Here is a 20,659-nt window from a genome sequence, read left to right as displayed (position 1 = left end):
CAACACATGATGTATCCATACAAAACATGTTGTTAATGATAATAAACATTAAATAAATAAATAATTTTTAAAAGAGAGTATTGGGAGCTGATGGCACATGCCTTTAATCCCAACACTCAGGAAGCAGAGGTAGGAGGATTGCCATGAGTTCGAGGCCACCCTGAGATGACTATATAGTGAATTACAGGTCATCCTGTGCTAGAGTGAGACCCTACCTCAAAAGAGAGAGAGAGAGTATTGGGTTTATCTTAGCTAGAGAAAAGGTAGGGAGGAGTTAGAAGGGATTTTTTTTTTTTTTTTTTTTGCCAATACCTGGGGATTTGTCAGAGTCAGCTTAGAGAAAACAGAATAGCAAAACATGAATGGAAAATAGCACATATAAGATTAATGAGCCAGTTGGGCTGGCATATGCTGATGGGAAATTGCTGGAGAGGTGGAGCCAGGAGGATGAGGAGTTCAATGTCAGTCAGCCTAGGCTACACAGTTTGGACCAGGAATGGTGGTGCACACCTTTAATCCACCACTCAGGAGTCTGAGGTAGGAGAATTGCTGAGTTTAATGCCAGCCTTAGCATTAAAGTGTTTACCTGAGAAGCCTAAAGACCCAAGTTTGATTCCCCAGTACTCACATAAGCCAGATGCACCAGGTATCACATGTGTTTGGAGTTCACCTGGTGTGCCCATTCTACCTGCCTGTTCCTCTCTCTCTCTCAAAAAAGAGTAAATAAAACATCAAAACCAAACAAACAAACAGTTCAAACCAGGCGTGGTGGTGCACACCTTTAATCCTCTCACTGGGGAGGCAGAAGTAGGAGGATCACTGTGAGTTCGAGTCCACCCTGAAACTATATAGTGAATTCCAAGTCAGCCTGGACTAGAGTGAAACCCTACCTCAAAACAACAACAACAACAACAAAAAAAAGAAGTTCAACTTTAGCTGGGCGTGGTGGCACATGTCTTTAATTCTAGCACTCAGGAGGTAGAGGTAGGAGGATCACATGAGTTTGAGGCCACCTTGAGACTACATAGTAAATTCCAGATCAGCCTAGGCTAGAACAAGACCCTTGAATAAAAGAAACAGCAAAAAATTTTAGCAACAACAACAAAAAGTTCAACTTCTGGTCAGGTATGGTGAAGCATGCCTTTAATCCCAACACTTGGGAGGCAGAGGTAGGAGGATGGCTGTGAGTTTGAGGCCAGCCTGGGACTACAGTGTGAGTTCCAGGTCTGCCTAGGCTAGAGTGAGACCATACCTTGAAAAACAAACAAAATAAATAAATAAAAACAAAAAATAAAATAAAAACAAAGAAAAAAGCTCAAATTGTGCTAAAGAGATGGCTTAGTGGTTAAGGCGCTTGCCTGAGAAGCCTAAGGGTCCCATGTAAACCAGATGCACAAGGTGACACAAGAGTGTCATATGCACAAGATGGTGCACATGTCTGGAGTTCTATTACAGTATCTGGAGGCCGTGGCATGCCAATTCTCTCTCATTCATTTTCCCTCATTCTCAGTCTTATAAAAACAAAGGGGAGGGAACTGGAGAGATGGTTTAGCAGGTAAATGCTTGCCTGTGAAGTCAAAGGACCCCAGTTCAAGTTTCGATTCCCCAATACCAATGTAAGCCAGATGCACAAGGTTGTGCATGAGTCTGGAGTTTGTTTGCAGTGGCTGGAAGCCCTGATGCACCCATTCTCTCTCTTTCTTTCTCTCTCTCTCTCTTGATCTGCCTCTTTCTATCTCTCTGTCTGTTGCTCTCAAATAAATAAAAGTAAACAAAATTAAAAAACAAAAGCCTGTCTGTTGGGCTTGCATCAAAAAAAAAAAAAGTTAAATTTTAGCCGGGTATGGTAGTACAAGTCTATAATCCCAACCTCTAGAGACAGAGGTAGGAGGATCACTGAGTTCAAGGCCAGCCTAGGCTAGGACTACAGAGTGAGTTCCAGGTTAACATGAGCTACAATGAGGCTGTCTTGAAAGTATAACAACAACAACAAAAGTTCAGGGCTGTAGAGATGGCTTAGCAGTTAGGCATTTGCCTGCAAAGCCAAAGGACCTTGGTTTGATTCCCCAGGACCCACATAAGCCAGATGCACAAGGGGCACATGCATCTGGAGTTTGTTTGCAGTGGCTAGAGGCCCTGGTGCACCCATTCTCTCTCTCCCTCTCTCTCTTTCTCTCTCAAATAAATAATTTTTTTTTTAAAGTTCAGGACTGGAGGGATGGCTTGGCAGTTAAGGTGCTTGCCTGCAAAGCCAAAGTACCCAGGTTTGATTCCCCAGGATCCATGTAAGCCAAATGCACAAGATGGTGCATGCGTCTGGAGTTCATTTACAGTGGCTGGAGGCCCTGGGGTGCCCATTCTCTCTCTCCCCCCCTCCCTTTCTCCCTGTCAAATAAATAAATAAAAATATAAATATAAAAAAACCAGAAAAGCAAGGCCGGCCAGGAAATCAGAAGGGGACTAGTTGAGAATAAGTGGATCAGCAGGAATGGGGGCCAAGATAGGGTAATGAAGGATGAATGTGATCAAAATACATTATGTGCACATATGAAATTATAAAAACAAAACAATAGCAACCAAAAAAGTTCAAGTTTAGGTCTGGAGAGATGGCTCAGTGGACAAAGGCACTTGCTTGCACACCCTGACAGTTCGGGTTTGATTCCCCAGTACCCAAGTAGAGCCAGATTCATCACAGGATGGCACATGTATCTGGAGTTTGTTTACAGTAGCCGGAGGCCCTAATGCATCCATATTCCCACTCTCTTTCTCCCCAAGTAATTTTTTTTTTCTTTTTGGTTTTTCGAGGAAGGATCATGCTCTGGCTCAGACTGACATGGAATTCACTATGTAGTCTCAGAATGGCCTCAAACTCACAGCCATCCTCCTACCTCTGCCTTCAGAATGCTGGGATTAAAGGTATGAGTCACCACATCCAGCTATCCAAGTAAATAGTTTTTTAAAAGTTCAACTTTAAACCCCAACATCAGGGCTCCATCCTTATGACTGGCCAGGTGGGGTCTTATGCCTAGTCCAGTAGTTGATGAGGCATGGAGGAGGAACTGCAGTGGAAAGCATCTCATCCTTCCTCCCATCATGTCATTTTACAACATCAGGAAGTCAGACACCAAGACAGTATAGAGTGCAAGAAAGTCATAAAAAAAAATAAATTAAAACTTGTGAGCAGAGAGCATAGTGGCACACACTTTAAAAAAATTTGTTTTTGTTGTTCATTTTTTTTTTATTTATTTATTTGAGAGCGACAGACACAGACAGAAAGACAGATGGAGGGAGAGAGAGAGAATGGGCGCGCCAGGGCTTCCAGCCACTGTAAACGAACTCCAGACGCATGCGCCCCCTTGTGCATCTGGCTAACGTGGGACCTGGGGAACCGAGCCTCGAACCGGGGTCCTTAGGCTTCACAGGCAAGCGCTTAACCGCTAAGCCATCTCTCCAGCCCCACACTTTTAATCCCAGCACTTGGGAGGCAGAGGTAGGAGGATCATGGTGAGTTCAAGGCTAGCCTGGAAGTACAGAGTTCCAGGTCAGCCTGGGCTACAGTGAGACTCTACCTCAAACAAACAAACAACAACAAAACACTTCTGAGGGGACTAGGGAAATTGCTCATCAGGCAAAGTGCTTGCCATGAAACATGAAGACCTGAGTTAGGATCTCCAACACCTTCATAAAAATGTTAGGGGCTGGAGAGATGGCTCAGTGGTTAAGGCTCTTGCTTGTAAAACCAAAGGACCAGAGTTTGATTCCCCAGTATCCACATAAAGCCAGAAACACAAGGTGGCACATGCATCTGGAATTTGTTTGCATTGGTACCACACACACTCACAACACCACACACATACACATAAAAAAAAAAAAAAAGAGAGAGCAAAATACCTGTGAGAGAAAAAGACCATGAGCTGGGGAAGACAGAGCTGGGGAAGGCAGCGATACAGAGCCAATGCCAAGCAAAGGACAGAAGGAAGAGAGGCGCTCTAGAGGTAAATATGTTAGCTGTAGTGAGGTCATAAGGAAACTTTGGCAAGATCATTGAAAGGCACTAAGCCAAACTCATCCATCAGGAGAGTCCTGCTTATCCCAGAAACAGACCTACCCTAAAACCCCCCATTGTGCACTATTAGCTAGAAGCAGCCTATGGGAAGTAAAGCTTTAGAATTCAGGACAATGGATTTCAGAGCTCAGAAGTTGGAATGCTGGTGAATTCTATTTCACCAGAGATGTGAGAATTTAATTCTCAGTTCTGTAATACATAAAGATGAGGAAGGATGATTCTTCAACTAAAAAGGTACATGTGTATGAGGTTGGAAAGATGGCTCAGCAGTTAAAGGCACTTGCTGTCAAAGCCTAACAGCCCTGTTTCAATTCTTCAGTGCCCACATAAAAGCCAGTTGCACAGAGTGGTGCATACATCTGGAGTTTGTTTGCAGTGGCAAGATGCCCTAGTGTGCCCATTCTTTTTCATTCTCTCTCTCTCTCTCCTTGCCAATAAATAAATAAAAATATTTTCTAAAATAGCCAGCATGGTGGCATACCCCTTTAATCCCAGAAGATTGTTTTGAGTTTGAGAACAGCCTGAGACTGCATAGTGAATTCAAAATCAGCCTGGGCTAGAACAAGACTGTACCTTAAGTGCCCCTCCCCCATTTTTAAAACTAGTAAATAAAAACTTAAAAAGTGTAGCCTGGTGTGGTACTGCATGTCTTTAATCCCAGCATGTGGGAGGCAGAGGTAGGAGGGTCATTGCGAGTTCGAGGCCACCCTGAGACTGCATAGTGAATTTCAGGTCAGCCTGGGCTAGAGTGAAAACCAAAAAAGAAAAAAAAAAAAAGAAAAAGAAAAGTATGTGTAGGTGGGGGAAGACAGAACCATTTCTAGTTGAAATAACAAGGGATATTGCACAGGCAAGACAACAAATATCCACTCCACAGCTTACAATATCGTCGTTGTAATTCCAACTCCACAGGCCAAACCTGAGCTGGGATTTACACGTGTCAGAGCCCCATTTGGAGATGTCCTTCTAGGTGTGAAACCTGGGGATCATAGTAATCCCCATTGTCCTTTTGTTTCCTGTCCCTTTCGTAGATGTCAATGGCCAACTCTTTTCTATCTCACTTTGGCAATATCCCCTCTTCTCTCTCAGAGTATTCTTTTCCCTCTATTCTCATTGCTGATGATATAGCAAACGAACTCCAGATGCATGCACTACTTTATGCATCTCAAGAGCCAACCTGACTCCAGTTTAACAGCAAGAGCCATTTTGATATAATGAACTAGGTTAAGTTTCTGTTTCTCTAAGCTACTATTTTGAGTTGGGGCCACAAATTGTTCCCAGGTTACTATGCCCAGGATTGTGTATTCATAACGTTCCGGGAAGTAGTTTAACTGTTACAGCTGGTCTGCTTCTATCACATTTGCTTGCCTCCAAAAACCCCCTACCCTGTGAGTTTTATGGTTTTGCCCTATAAAAGAAGCCTGAGACGCTGACTTGGGCTGCTATCTGTACCCCTTCTTTAGGGAGGCAGCTGCCGGCCCAGCTGCACTGTGTACAAATAAAAGCTTGCTTCAATTTGGCCATAATTTATGGTTGGTGGTCCTTTTTCTTGCGAATTTTGGATTAGCACACCTAGATTTTTTAAATTTTTTATTAGCATTTTCCATGATTATAAAACAAATCCCATGTTAATTCCCTCCCTCCCCCCCCCCACCACACCTAGATTTACATGGGTACTGGGAGAGTTTAACCCAGGCCATCAGGCTTTGCAAGCAAGCACCTTTAATAGCTGAGCCATATCTCCAGCCATCCACCTTTTTAAAATTTTTTATTTGACGTAGGGTTTCATTGTAGCCCAGGCTGACCTGTAATTCACTATGTAGTCTCAGGATGGCCTTGAACTCATGGCAATTCTCCTCCTCTGCCTCCCAAGTGCTGGTATTAGAGGCATGCACCACCTTGCCTGGCTTTTTTTGTTGTTCTTGTTCTTTTTTCAAGGTGGGGTCTCACTCTAGCCCAGGCTGACCTGCAATTCACTGTGAATTTTCAGGGTGGCCTCGAACTCACAATGATCCTACCTCTGCCCCCTGAGTGCTGGGATTAAAGGCGTACACCACCATGCCTGGCTTCGCCTGAATTTTAAAAAAAAGTTATTTATTTATTTGCAAGGAGAGAGACAGCCAGACAGAGAATGAGAATATGGGTGCACCAGGGCCTCTAGCTACTGCAAACAAACTAGATGCATGCACCACTTTGTGCATCTGGCTTTATATGGATACTGGGGAATCAGCCCAGATCATTAGGCATTGTAGGCAAGCACCTTAATTACGGAGCAATCTCTCCAGCCCCCACCTTCTTTTTAAAAACTTTTTATCGACAACTTCCATAAATGTAGAGAATATACCATGATAATAGTCCCTTCCTACCACTCTCCTTTCCCCCTTCCTAAATCCTCCCTCCAATGAATTGCTTCTTCTTTCCAATTTGTCTCTCTTCTATTTTTCAAATATTTTATTTATTTACTGGGGGGTGGAGAGGGAGAGAATGGGAGAATGGGTATACCAAGGCTTCCAATCACTTCAAACGACCTCTAGATGCATGTGCCACCGTGTGTATCTGGCTTCACATGGGCACTGGGGAATTGAGCCTGGGTCCTTTGGCTTTGCACGCAAGCACCTTAACAGCTATGCCATCATTCTCCAGTACCCATGTAAAGGGAGATGCACAAAAAGGCAATGCACCTGGAGTTTGTTTGCAGTAGCTGGAGGCCCTGGCATACCCATTCTGTCTGTCTCTCTTCAATCTATATCTCTCTGCTTGCAAGTAAATAAATAAAAATCTTTTTAAGAACTATAACTTATTTTTTTAAAAAGAAAAGGAAGCTGGGCATGGTGGCACATGCCTTTAATCCCAGCACTTGGGAGGCAGAGGTAGAAGGATCACCATGAGTTTGAGGCCACTCTGAGACTTCATAGTGAATTCCAGGTCAGCCTGGGCTAGAGTGAGACTTTACCTCAATAAAACAAACAAACAAAAACGAGTGCTGGGTATGGTGTACATGCCTTTAATTTCAGCACTAGAGAGCAAAGGTAGGAGGATCACTGTGAGTTTAAGAGCAGCCTAGGACTACACAGTGAGTGCAAGGTCAAAGAACCCGAAGCACGTCTTAGATGAGGCAGTTTGGGATATTCTCACCTATCCCTCAGGTGACATTACACAAAACTCCCAAAGTTCATGGTGACTTAAAAGCCAGGGCCCAGAGTGGTGGTGCTAGTGTTAGCTTCTGGACTGCCTTGTTTGAGGCTGTCATGGCTGATCAAAGACTCTCTCCAAACAGGATTTACAATGATCAGCTGACAAGGCTTCTGTTTATTAAATTATATTCTTGCCTGCCTTCCTGAAATTCTTCCCATATGCATTGATCAAATCTTATATTTAATTTTTTTTTTTTGTTTGTTATTTTTTTGAGGTAGGGTCTCACTCTAGCCCGGGCAGACCTGGAACTCACTATATAGTCTCATGGTGGCCTTGATCCTTATTTTTTAGATAGCGATTTATTTGTGAGCAGAGAGAGGGAAGAGACAGAATGTATGTACCAGGGCCTCCAGACACTGCAAATGAACTCCAGATGCATGTACCACTTTGTGCATTTGGCTTAAACACAGGTACTGGGGAATCAAACCTGGGTTATTAGGCTTTGCAGGCAAGCACCTTAACTGCTGAGCCATCACTTTACCCCAAATCTTGTAGTTTGATATTTGCAGACAGCTCCTGGCTTACCCTTAGGGATAGCTAATTTGAGGGCTTGGCTTAATCAAGCCAGGTTCTGTTGTGGTAACAGGCAAAACAATCACAGGGCTAGAGAGATGGCTCAGCTGTTAAAGGCACTTGCTTCCAAAACAATCTCAGCATATTAAGTGTGGCTCTGCACACCTTTATTCTGGGACAAAGCTGGAGGAGCAACTTTATTGCCACATGCTACTATCATAGCAGAGAAAAAATAACATGGTAGAACCATGGGATGATTCTTAAATTCCTGCTAAGAAGTGGGTCATGCCATATTTGGGAGGTAGAAGCAGGAGGATTAGAGTTCAAGGTCATTTTTAACTAAGCAGCAAGTTGGAGGCCAGTCTGGACTACATGAGACTCCTGTCTCAAAAAAAAAAAAAAAAAGCAAACAAATAACAACAAAACAACCAAAAATGGTTCATGCGAGTTCTTTTTAAAAATTTTTTAATAAATTTTGTTTTTACTTTTTTCATTTGAGAGAGAAAGAGGGAGGAGAGGAGAGAATGGATGCACCAGGGCCTCCAGCCGTTGCAAACAAACTCCAGAAGCATGTGCCAATTGGTGCATCTGGCTTATGTAGGTAATGGGGAATCAAAATTGGGTCCTTTGGCTTTGCAGGCAAGCGCCTTATAGTAATGACCATGGCATGGAAATATTGAAACATTTTAACACTATTTAGTAAATAGTACTGCTGTCCCAGGTCTCCTGACAACTTCACTTTCCTGGGATCTCCTGGGAGATGGTGAGAAACCAGCAACTGAAGGGTTAACAAGTGGCATAGGATACCTCTAAGGATGCTAAGTAGACTTCCCTTTCTTTTTCAGCACTGGAAACTTAACCCAGGGTGTTGGTATTTTCTCTGTCACTAAGCTACGTGTCTACTGTCAATCTACTTGGCCAGTGCTTGAGCACTATTTGTTGACTACATCATGGCTGGTTAATTTCCCTTCCTTCCTCCCTCCCTCTTTCTTTCTTTCTTCTTTCTTTCTTTTTTCTTCCTTCCTTCCTTCCTTCCTTCCTTCCTTCCTTCCTTCCTTCCTTCCTTTCTTTCTTTCTTTCCTTCTTTTTTCTTCCTTCCTTCCTTCCTTCCTTCCTTCCTTCCTTCCTTCCTTTCTTTCTTTCTTTCTTTCTTTCTTTCTTTCTTTCTTTCTTTCTTTCTTTCTTTCTTCCTCTCTCTCTCTCTCTTTCTTTCTTTCTGTAGTCAGAACCATGAATTAAGCATTGTTCCTTTAAGTTACCTATGTACATATTTTCAGCTACAATATTCTAACAAACATGTAAGAATTGTATGTCATTAGTTGATTCCATTTACTGAATTCATGATATTTTCTAACAGGTTAGCAGTAGTGTTTCTTTTTATTTTCTTTTTGAGACAAGCCCAACAGACTGGCTTTTTTTTTTTTTTTTTTTTTTAATGCAAGGGGAGTGGGAAGAGCAGACATGCCAGGGCCTCCAGCCACAATTGAACTCCAGATGTGTGCAGCCCCTTGTGCATGTATGTGCCATTGCATGCTTGTGTTACTGTGCATCTGGCTTACATGGGACCTGGAGAGTCAAACACAAGTTCTTAGGCTTTGCAAGCAAGCACTTCAAGTGCTAAGCCATCTCTCCAGCCCCAGTGTTTCTTTTTAGTAAGAACAAATCTTGCTAGTCAAGAACCATGACCTCTACAGTATTTGGCACTGTAAGGCATTTTCACATGGTGAGTAAGAAGGCCTGGATTTAAATCTTGGTTTTAGTTTGGATACACAACCTTCTTATGCCTATTAAATTATAACACAAGGTACAGTGAAGGGAAATTACATATCAGGACCCAACACAGACTTTCCCAGGGCCATTGTTACTGCCAGTCCATCCACATTTGCTTCTGCAGCACCAGTTCCCCAGCTGGCCCCAGCCACTTGTTAAATAGTCCTTCTTCTGTTTCCTGTACAGATTTACACCGGCTTTATGATACTACATCGTAATTATATGCATAACTTTTTGGAGACAGGTTTTTTTGTTTTTTTTTTCAAGGTAGGGTTTCACTCTAGTCCAGGCTGACCTGGAGCTAATTTCCTTTAACTATGTAGATTTATATTTAGTTTATTTCTGAGGACAACCTAATTCTGACTCATGAAAGGAAGTCAACTGCAGCCTCTATGTTTTCTTCATACTTGATTACAATATGATGGTAACTAATACTATATTGAGGAGGTCGATTCAGTTTTACATCTTTCATATGGTATATGCAGTAATTGTCCAATATTTGTGGACTTCTCTGGCTGGCTTTGCATGGGCACTGGGGAACCAAACCCAGACCATCAGGCTTTCCAAGCAAGAGCTTTTACCTGCTAAGCCCTCAACCCAGCCCCACTTTGTTTTTTACAAACATATGTGTGTGTGTGTACATATACATATACATACATACATACACATTTGTTTTTCCAAGGTAGGGTCTCACTATAGCTCAGGCAGACCTGGAATTTGTAGGGTCCAAGAATCTCTGAAGAAACACCCCAGACTCAAATAGTATGTAAAAACAAAGTGTTTATTCTGCAGAATCAGCCAGCATGCAGGGGTCAACCATTCATATAAAATGGCGACCCCGAGAGGTGCATGCAGGCCCCTTTTAAGCCCAGCTGGGGGAATTCCAGGGGAGTTAGGTAATCTTTTTTAAATGACTGGCTAGGCAAGCAGCAGTTCTAGTAGTATACATCTGGTTGGTTGGGGCAGAAGGCACGAAGGCGTTCTGAAAGGCACCAAAGTGACATATCTGGGTATGTTTGGACATGTCTCCAGGAACTGACTCGGCCCCCAGAGCCCACCACCTTGGACATGCCCTTTGTTCCTGGTTTTTCCTAGAAGTCTTGCCTGCCTCTCCGGGAAACTGAAACTTAGGCCTAGCTGTAAACTGGAGCAAATTTGATCATCTCAGAATTCACTACTAATCTCAGTGTGGCCTAGAACTCATGGTGATCCTCCTACCTCTGCTTCCCTAGTGCTGGGATTAAAATCATGTGCCACCACGCCTCGGTTCACAAAAAATATTTTAAACTTGGGAGAGCGAGCTAGCACCAGGGCCTCTAGCCGCTGCAAACTAACTCAAATGAATGGGCCACTTTGTGTATTTGGCTTTACATGGGTACTGAGAAATCAAACCCAGGTGATTAAGCTTTGCAAGCAAGCGCCTAAACTGTTGAACCCTCTCTCCAGCCCAGTCACATACCTTCTTTCTTTGGCAATGTGTTCGTGTTAAATACACTATATAAAGTTATAATGCTAATATTTTTAAGTTTTTTCAAGTTAGGGTCTCACTCTAGCCCAGGGTGACCTGGAATTCACCTGGAATTCACTATGTAGTCTCAGGATAGTCTCAAACTCATGGCGCTCCTCCTACCTCTGCCTCCGGCGCGCCACACCCAGCTTTAATGGTAGCATTTTAGCCAAGGTCTCGCTAAGTAGCCTAGGCTGGCCTGAACTTGCAGGTATCTTCATTTCTCAGCTTCATAAATGCTTGAATGGCAAAGCAGGAGCCGAGTTCGGCCATTATCTTTATTTTTTTCACTAGTTTATTATTTTTACTTATTTATTTGAAAAACACAGGGGAGAGAGAACAGGCACGCCAGGGCCTCCAGCCACTGTAGACGAACCCCAGATACATGCGCCCATTCGCTCCCTCTCTCTCTGCTTGCAAATAAACAAGTTTTTAAAAAAGCGAAACAGGGCTGGAGAGATGGCTTAGTGGTTAAGGCGCTTGTCTGTGAAGCCTAAGGACCCAGACTTGATTCCCCAGTACACACGTAAGCCAGAAGCACAAGGTGGTGCAGATGTCTGGACTTCTTTTGAAGTGGTTAGCAGCCCTGGCGTGCTCCTTCTCTCTCCCGTTATTTGTCTCTGCTCGTAAAGACAGATGCACAAGGATAGAAAGTCCACGCAGGTCATTAGGCAACGCTTCCGGATCCCTAGGAAGTGGGCGGAGTCACAAAATTCTCAGATCTCTTTCCATCTCCCTCTCTACAGCAGCACTTTCCAAATCTCGCGACACTTCAGGAATTCGGCTTCTGCGCACTAGCGACCACTGGGAGTGGAGGCGCCAAGCGAGGGGGAGGGGAAGAGGGGGGAAAAGACGGTACAAACGGCGTGGCCGCCATCTTGTTTGTGCCCCCGCTCCGCGCGCGCTCCGTTCCTCGTGACGCACGCTTCCCCCTCCCCTCCACCGTGCCCGGCTCTCTGCACTGCCCGACGCCGCAGGAGCGCGGGGGCGGCTCCAGCTCTTCCTTGGACTCGGGAGCGGAGGCATGTGAGTGGACGGGATCTTGTGCGGAGATGGGGGAGAGGGCAGCGGCGGCGGGGGGAGGGGCACCGCTTCCCGCCCTTGGCCGAGACCTCCCTTCCCTCCGCGGCCGTCGCTGCCGCCGCCATGTTGCCGAGCCCCGCTAGGGCCCGTCGCCGTCGCTGTCGCCGCTGCGCTCGCGGGGTCCGTGCTCCTCGTCGGCCCGGCCCGCGGGCTTTCTCCCATTGGCGGAAGGCGACGGCGGGGGGGCTCGCTCGTGATTGGTCGGAGGCGGGGAGGCCGCGGACCTGGCACCTTATTGGTCGCGTCGGCTCCGGCCTCGGGGGTGATGGAGGAATTGGTGGCTGCTTAGGGATGCGCGGCGCTCCTGTATGAACGGCGGGGGGTCCATGACCCCCTCTGGCGCCAAGCTGGAGGCCGTAAGAGGAGAGAAGGGGTGCTGGCCTGGCTGGCACTTTGCGGATAGGCTGGCGTCCGACCTACCCTAGGGAGTAGTTCCAGAGGTACCCTGCTACTTGGATGCCCAGGAGGGGGGCGTGGACTGCTCTAAGGTCCCCGGAGTGTAAACACTGAAACCCGAGTTAGGAACGAGAGTGGTCTTTGAGAACCAGGGGTGTGACTTTCAAAACTGAGCGCATGGTATGGGAATAGAGGGCAGGAGGTTTGAGGGACAGAGTTTGATTAGGGATTTTACTGTAGGATGCAGTCTTCGAAAGGGAGCTGATGGCACTCTGGAATCCAGTTACTAGGTCTGGGATGTGATGTAACGCAGGTAAACAAAGGGGGATCCCACTGGTATGTGTGCAGGTCTCAGTAACTTGAGTGCCAAACCTAGGGTAGCATTGCTGTAGCATCAGAACTCTAAGTGAGAAACAGAAAGGATTCTAGGCAACTCTTCCATACTTGGGAAATAATGTACTGAATGCAGTTAAAGATTATTTTGTCTCAGGACCTTGCTAGCTTGAGATGTTTTATATGAATTTTATTTTATTTATTTATTTGAGAGAACGGGCGCACCAAGGCCCTCCAGCCACTGTAAACGAACTCCAGACACATGTGCCATCTTGTGCATTTGGCTTACGTGGGTACTGGGGCATCGAACCTGGGTCCTTTGGCTTTGCAGGCAAGTGCCTTCACCGCTAAGCCGTCTCTCCAGCCCTTTAAAAATCTTTTAAAATCTTTATATTTATTTGCAAGCAGAGAGAGAGAGAGAGAGAGAGAATGGGCGTACTAGAGCTTCTGGCCACTGCAAGCGAACTCCAGATACATGCACCACTTTGTGCATCTGGCTTTATGTGGGTACTGGGAAATTGAACCTTCTTTAGGCTTTGCAGGCAAGTGCCTTAACCGCTAAGCCATCTCTCTAGTTCTTATGTGAATTTTTTCTTGCCCTAGGAAGAATACAGTCTGCCTTGTTTCCAGCAACATGTCTAGCTAATGTTAGGTATTTGGCAGTGGTTGAATGGATACTTTGGAGGGTCACTTTAAGAAGAGCACTAGCCAAAGATTCTGGATCTCAGGTCATTTTGTGCCTAAAGAAAGTACCTATACCCATGGGTGCTTTAAAGTAAAAAGCAAAACAAAAGCCAGTTTGATGGTACACACCTTTAATACCAACATTCAGGAGGCAGAGGTAGGAGGATCACCATGAGTTCAAGACTAGCTTGAGACTACAGAGCGAGTTCCAGGTCAGCCTGGGTATTGCTCACATGCAATCCTGTATTTGGTATCTTTTCTGTTTGCTGTGGTTTATTTTATTTGTTTTTTTCAAGGTAGGGTCTCACTCTAGCCCATGCTGATGTAGAATTTACTTTGTAGTTCCAGGCTGGCCTTGAACTCACAGTGGCAGTCCTATTCCTGCTTCCATAGTGCTGGGACTAAAGGTGTGCACCACCAAGCCAGGCCTAATCCCAGCTCTTGGGAGGTGGAGCCAGGAGAACCAGGAGTTCAGGGTTGTTACCCGGTACATATGAGTTTGGGGCCAGCCTGGGCTATATGAGAAACATAACTCAAAACAACAACAAAAAAAATCAAGTAAATAAAGTTTCTAAACAATAGTAGTTATCAATGCATATCTTGCCTTAAGTGACAGAACTTGCACTTTTGTGGTTGAGTGTTTTGTTTTGTTTTGTTTGTTTTTTGTTTTGTTTTGTTTTGTTTTTCAAGGTAGGATCTCACTCTAGTCCAGGCTGACCTGGAATACACTATGTAGTCTCAGGGTGGCCTTGAACTCACAGCGATCTTCCTACCTCTCTCTGCCTCCCAAGTGCTGGGATTAAAGGCATGCGCCACCATGCCTGACCTGTGGTTGATATTTTAAAAATCTTTTATTTATTTTGAGAAAAAAAGAGAAAGAGGGAGAATGGGTACGTCAGGGCCTCTAGGCACTGCAAACAAATTCCAGATGCCTATGCCACCTTGTGGTACATCTGGTTTATGTGGGAAATGAAGACTCGAACCTGGGTCCTTAGGCTTTGCAGGCAAGTGCCTTAACCACTAAGCCATCTCTCCAGCCCGGTATTTTATTTTATTTTATTTTTTTATTTTTTTTTGGTTTTTCGAGGTAGGCTCTCACTCTGGTCCAGTCTGACCTGGAATTAACTCTGTCATCTCAGGGTGGCCTTGAACTCATGGCAATCCTCCTACCTCTGCCTCCCAAGTGCTGGGATTAAAGGCGTGCGCCACCACGCCCGGCCTCAGCCTGGTATTTTAAAAAGCATTTGCTTTCATTCAGATTTAGTTAAGAGCTTTTGATGTGCTTTTTATTTTCACTGAACAATTAATATCGGGATTGCTTTATACTTGTGCCTCTTGGGATGTTGGGACTACAGAAACATGTTAAGCTTCTGTGTTTTCCTAGTTTATTTATTTATTTTTGTTGTTTTTATGTGTCTTTAGCTGTAGATACATGTAAGCCAGATGCATGCACCCCCTTGTGCATCTGGCATACATGGGTACTGGGGAATCTCCAGTCCTATTTATTTATTTAACTTAATATAATTTTTATTTTATTTATTTATTTGAGAGAGAGAGATACAGAAATAGGCAGGTAGAGAGAAATGGAGTGGAGGGAGGGAGACAGAGAGAGAAAGAGGGAGAAAATGGGTGCACCAGGGCCTCCAGCCACTGCACACAAACTCCAGATGCATATACCCCCTTGTGGATCTGGCTTACATGTGTCCTGGGGAGTCGAACCTGGGTCCTTTGGCTTTGCAGGCACGTGCCTTAATCACTAAGCCATCTCTCCAGCCCCATTTATTTATTTTTTGTTTTTTTGAGGTAGGGTCTCGCTCTAGCCCGTGCTCACCTGGAATTCACTTGATAGTCTCAGGGTGGTCTTGAACTCATGGCGATCCTCCTACCTCTGCTTCCTGAGTATTGGGATTAAAGTCGTGCACTTCCACACCTGGCTTCGCAATACAAGATTACCCCCCCCCCCCGAGGTAGGGTCTCGCTCTAGCCCAGGCTGACCTGGATTTCACTACAAAGTCTCAGGGTGGCCTCAGACTCAGCAATCTTCCTACCTCTGCCTCCTGAGTGCTGGTATTAAAGGCGTGCACCACCACGCCAGGCTTAATGCAATATTTTTAAAACTATTTTTATTTATTTGAGAAAGAGAGAGAGAGAGAATGGGTGCTCCAGAGCATCTGGCCACTGCAATCAAACCCCATTTGATTATGCCTCCCTGTTCTTCTGGTTTGCATGGACCCTGGGCAATCAAATTGGGTCCTTTGGCTTTGCAAGCAAGTGCCTTAACCGCTAAGCCATATATCCAGCCCAAGATTTATTTATTTATTTGCAAGCAGGGAGAGATGGTGGAGACAGAGAGAGAGAGAGAGAGAGAGAGAGAGTGTGTGTGTGTGTGTGTGTATGTGAGAGAGAGAGAAAGGGAGTGGCATGCATGTGCCACTTTACATGGGTACTGGAGAATCAAACCCAGGTTGTTAGGCTTTGCAGGCAGATGTAGTAATCACTAAGCAATCTGTCTAGCCCCCAATACTAGATTTTTTAAATCCCATATTTGTTTACAGAAAAATGGGCAAAATAAAATGAGGGATCTACTTATTTTTGCTTGTTTATTTGCTTGGCTCGTTGATTTTTTTTCAGGTAGGGTCTCATTCTAGCCCAGGCTGACCTAAATTTCACTATATAATCCCTTTTTATTTTTTGTTTTGGAGATGGATTTACATGTAGCCCAGAGTGACTGTGCTTCTGATCTTCTTGAATGTTGGGATTACAGGTGGGAGTGTAGCTTGATCCTAGGAATTTGAGGTTGATCTGCACAACATGATGAGACCCTGTCTCCAAAATCAAACAAACAACAACAATCAATAGGAATTGGCTTAATTCCCACAGCTAGTAAGTGCCAGAGCCCAGAATGAGATAAAGACTGTAATTCATTCCTACAGTTTAAGGAGCCCCTCTCTTCCCCTCCTCTCTCTCTTCCCTACTCTCCTTACATTCCCCTTTTCTTCCCCTTTTTTCTGTTTTGTTTTTTGAGGCAGGGTCTCACTCTAGTCCAGGCTGACCTGGAATTCACTGTGCAGTCTCAGTGTGGTCTTGAACTTAAAGCTACCCTCCTGCCTCTGCCTCCTAAGTGTTGAGATTAAAGGCATGTACCACTCTGCTCAGCTTTTTTTTTTTCAAGCAGAGAGAGAGAGAGAGAGAGAAGGAACAGAAAGAGAAAATGGGCCCATCAGGTCCTCTAGCTGCTGCAGATGAACTCCAGGTGCATGCACCACTTTGTGCATCTGGCTTTGCAGGCAAGCACCTTAACCACTGAGCCATTTCTCCATCCCACCCCCCCTTTTTTTTTGTCTTACAAGAAAAAATAAAGTAGGGTTAAGGAGATGGCTCAATGGATAAACCATTAAAATGCTAGATGCCTTAGCAGGCTTCTGTTATCCCAGTTTGCTTATGGACAAATGGGAGACTGGGGACTGGTCCAGAAGTTTGTGAGCCAGATAGCCTGTGAACACAGTGGTGAACAAAGAGAGACCAACCCGCCTTAAATAAGGTAGAAGGTGAGAACTGACATCCAAGGTTGTCCTCTGATCTCTCCATGCACACTGGTGAATGTGTGCAAATGCACAAACAGGTGGTGAGTGGTAAGAATTCTTGCTGCTTAAGCATGGGTGCCTGGTAGGGCCTGAGACTGAGTTCAAATTTCCCAGAACCCATGCTTAAAAAAAAAAAAAGCAAGGGATGGTCATATAAATATATAAATCTGTAAATCTGTAACCCCAGTTAAACAGGGAAGGGGCACAGACTAGAGAATCACTGGTGCTTGCTGATCTAAAACTGCAGCTCCAGAGCCCCTGTCTCTAGCCCAGGCTGACCTGGAATTCACTCTAGTTTCAGGGTGGCCTCGAACTCACAGCAATCCTCCTTCCTCTGCCTCCCAAGTGCTGGGATTAAAGGCATGTGGCACCATGCCCTGGCCTCCTTCATCCTATTTCTTTCTTTTCTTTTTCTTTTTTTCGTTTTTCAAGGTAGGGTTTCACTCTAGTCCGTGCTGATCTGGAATTCACTATGGAGTCTCAGGGTGGCCTCCTACCTCTGCCTCCCGAGTGCTGGGATTAAAGGCATGTGCCACCAAGCCTGGCCCATTCTAGCCCAGGCTGATCTGGAATTCACTATGGAGTCTCAGGGTGGCCTTGAACTCACCGCAATCCTCCTACCTCTGCCTCTGGAGTGCTGGGATTAAAGGCGTGTGCCACCATGCCCAGCCCATTCTATTTCTTGTTCTCAAAGGAAAATGGTTGTAAGTTATCTGATGTCTTACAGCTCCACTTTTCATTTTGTTTAGTTTTTTTCATGCATGGTCTCTGACATGATAGGAAGGTTTCAGGTCATTTGGGTATTTTCCTCCAAGAGACTCAAAACACTTCACATAATTTAAGTGGCTTAATTGTAGAGTGAAATTATTACCATTGGGTAGGTATAGTGTAGTGGTTGATTTTGGAGTTAGACCTAGGAAAAAACTCAGTCTCTGCAGTATACTTACCCACTTTTTGTGCTGGGGTAGATTCTTGTCTGAGCCTTAGTTGCTTCCTCTGTAATGTAGTGATCATACCTACTTCACAGAAATGAGGGCTGGCCGTGTGGTGTATGCCTTGAGTCCCAGCACTCAGGAGACAGAGGTAGGAGGATCACTGTGAGTTCGAGGCCACCTTGAGACTGCATAGTGAATTCCAGGTCAGCCTGCATTAGAGTGAGAGACCCTACCTCCAAAAGAGAGAGAGAGAGAGAGAGAGAGAGAGAGAGAGGGGAAGAGAGAAATGAGTGCAATAGCATATGGTAAGTGTCTGCTACTGAGAGAACACATTATTTTCTTGTTGGAGCAGCATGAAGTCTGTTCTGACAGCTGAGCTACCCTGGTGAGGTCTTTTAACCATTATCTGCTCTGTTTTGTGTAGCAAGATTTTCACATGGGAGAGCAACCACTTGATAGTAAAGAAAAATTAGTTGTGCCATTGTGGTTTAAGAGGGGTTTGTGTGAGATCAGAAAGTAGTAAGACTGTTAGTTTCAGGGGCTGGAGAGAGAGTTTAGCTGCTAAGGTATTTCCTGTAAAGCCAAAGAACCCAGGTTCAGTTCCCCAGTACCCATGTACAGCCAGGACTGCAACAGTAAAGTGGTACCGAGGAGTGGGATTGCTGCTAGACACCTGACTATGTGGCTTTGGCCTTTTGGAGCTGGTTTTCAAGAGGAATGTGGAAGGAGTTGAAACCTTGGCCTAAGAGATGCCTTGCAGTGCCGTAAGTAAGAACTATGGACTGTGAGGTTTGGCTTATGAGGGTGAGAAAAAGCTTTGCCTGGACTGGGCTAGCAGTTTGTGTGAGAAGCTTGCTCTTGTGCCCATGTCCTGAGAAGTTGTGCAGGGTTGCTTTGTGTAGAAATGAACTGGTGTGAACAGAGGGATATGGCACAGAAAGAAAAATCTTTGGGTGAACTGTTGCCCATTCAGCTGCAACTGAGAGATGACAACCTTTGAGACTGGGCTAGCTGACCTGCGCTGGGGCAACAAGAAGAATGTAGGCTCTTTTGAAAGGGCTTGAGTGCTCAAGGAGTGTCCTGTTCTTCAAAGTCTGCTTTATTCCCCCCTGGATCAACAAATTGGCACCCTACCTGGTATCGTGGAGTATAAGAAATGCTGGAAAGAGGGTCATTGAGTTTGCAACACGGTCTTGTGTTTTGGAAATGGCCATGGGCAGTGTGAAGCAGGTTTGCTGTTGCCTGCATGGAGACCCCATGGGGCCATGAGGATGAACCGTGGCTTGCAGTGGAGACCCAGTGGAGATGCCGGGACCATGAGATGGCTGCCGAGGAGCTGCCGGCCCCGATGAAGTTTTCCAGGACTGTGAGTAGCCTAGCTGGAGGGTTGGAATTGGAATGCCAGAGACTTGTTGCTGGTTAGAATTATCGGACTTGAAGATTTGTCACTGGCTAGAGTTGTTGGACTTGTCTCTACAGAGTTTGATGTTTGCCCTGGTTGTTTTAAATCTTGTATTGGTTGAATGTTTCTTTGCTATGCCCAATGCCATCTTTTCCAGTGTGAATATTTATTCTGTGCCATTATGGGTTTTTTGAGGTTATATTTTGGTATTATGGCTCAGTTAAAAGATCTTGAACTATGGGGATGTATGAACATCATTGGGATTGATTAAAAACTATGGGGACTTTTAAAATGAGATGAATGCATTGTATTTTACATCATGTATGGATATCAGTTTATGGGGGCCAGGGGCGGAATGTGGTGGTTTGATTCAGGTGTCCCCCATAAACTTAGGTGTTCTGAATGCTAGGTTCCCAGCTGATGGATATTTGGAAATTAATGCCTCCTGGAGGGAGTGTATTGTTGGGGGCGGGCTTATGGGCTTTATAGCCAGTTTCCCCATGCCAGTGTTTGGCACACCCTCCTGTTGCTGTAGTCCACCTTATATTGGCCAGGGGGTGATGTCCACCCTCTGCTAATGCCATCGTTTTCCCCTGCCATTGTGGAGCTTCCCCTCGAGCCTGTAAGCCAAAATAAATCTCTCTTTCCCAGAAGCTGCTCTTGGTTGGGTGATTTCTAACAGCAATGCGACCCAGACTGCAACATAGGGCTTCCAGCCACTGCAAACTTAACTCTAGATACAGGCACCACCATCTGCATCTGCCTTACGTGGGACCTGGAGAATCAAACCTGGATCCTTAGACTTCGCAGGCATGCGCCTTAACTGCTAAGCTGTCTCTCCAGCTCATTGTAGACATTTTTTTAAAAATTTTTATTTATTTATTTGAGAGCGACAGACACAGAGAGAAAGACAGATAGAGGGAGAGAGAGAGAGAATGGGCGCGCCAGGGCTTCCAGCCTCTGCAAACGAACTCCAGATGCGTGTGCCCCCTTTTGCATCTGGCTAACGTGGGACCTGGGGAACCAAGCCTCAAACTGGGGTCCTTAGGCTTCACAGGCAAGCGCTTAACCGCTAAGCCATCTCTCCAGCCCCATTGTAGACATTTTTAATTGAAGTTGAGTTAGTTTGGTTTGTGTGATTTGTAGTCACCAGGACATTTTCTTTGAAGCATATAGGAAGACAACATGATG

The 20,659-nt window shown here is 45.1% G+C and overlaps 1 protein-coding gene across 1 annotated transcript in view; it reads left to right on the top strand.

Annotated features, from left to right (window-relative positions):
* The first annotated feature begins 11,929 nt into the window (after window positions 1–11,929).
* Nfyc (nuclear transcription factor Y subunit gamma) overlaps window positions 11,930–20,659 on the top strand; it is a 98,000-nt gene continuing 89,270 nt past the window's right edge. The window contains exon 1 of the mRNA XM_004670495.3: window positions 11,930–12,077. The gene's annotated coding sequence lies outside the window, so the exon portion shown is untranslated. The remainder of the gene's footprint in view (window positions 12,078–20,659) is intronic.

The sequence above is a fragment of the Jaculus jaculus genome, chromosome 5, assembly GCF_020740685.1.
Source record: "Jaculus jaculus isolate mJacJac1 chromosome 5, mJacJac1.mat.Y.cur, whole genome shotgun sequence".
Classification (NCBI taxonomy): Eukaryota; Metazoa; Chordata; class Mammalia; order Rodentia; family Dipodidae; genus Jaculus; species Jaculus jaculus.
The sequence above is the reverse complement of the archived record's forward strand: the minus strand, read 5'-3'. Positions and strand labels throughout refer to the sequence as shown.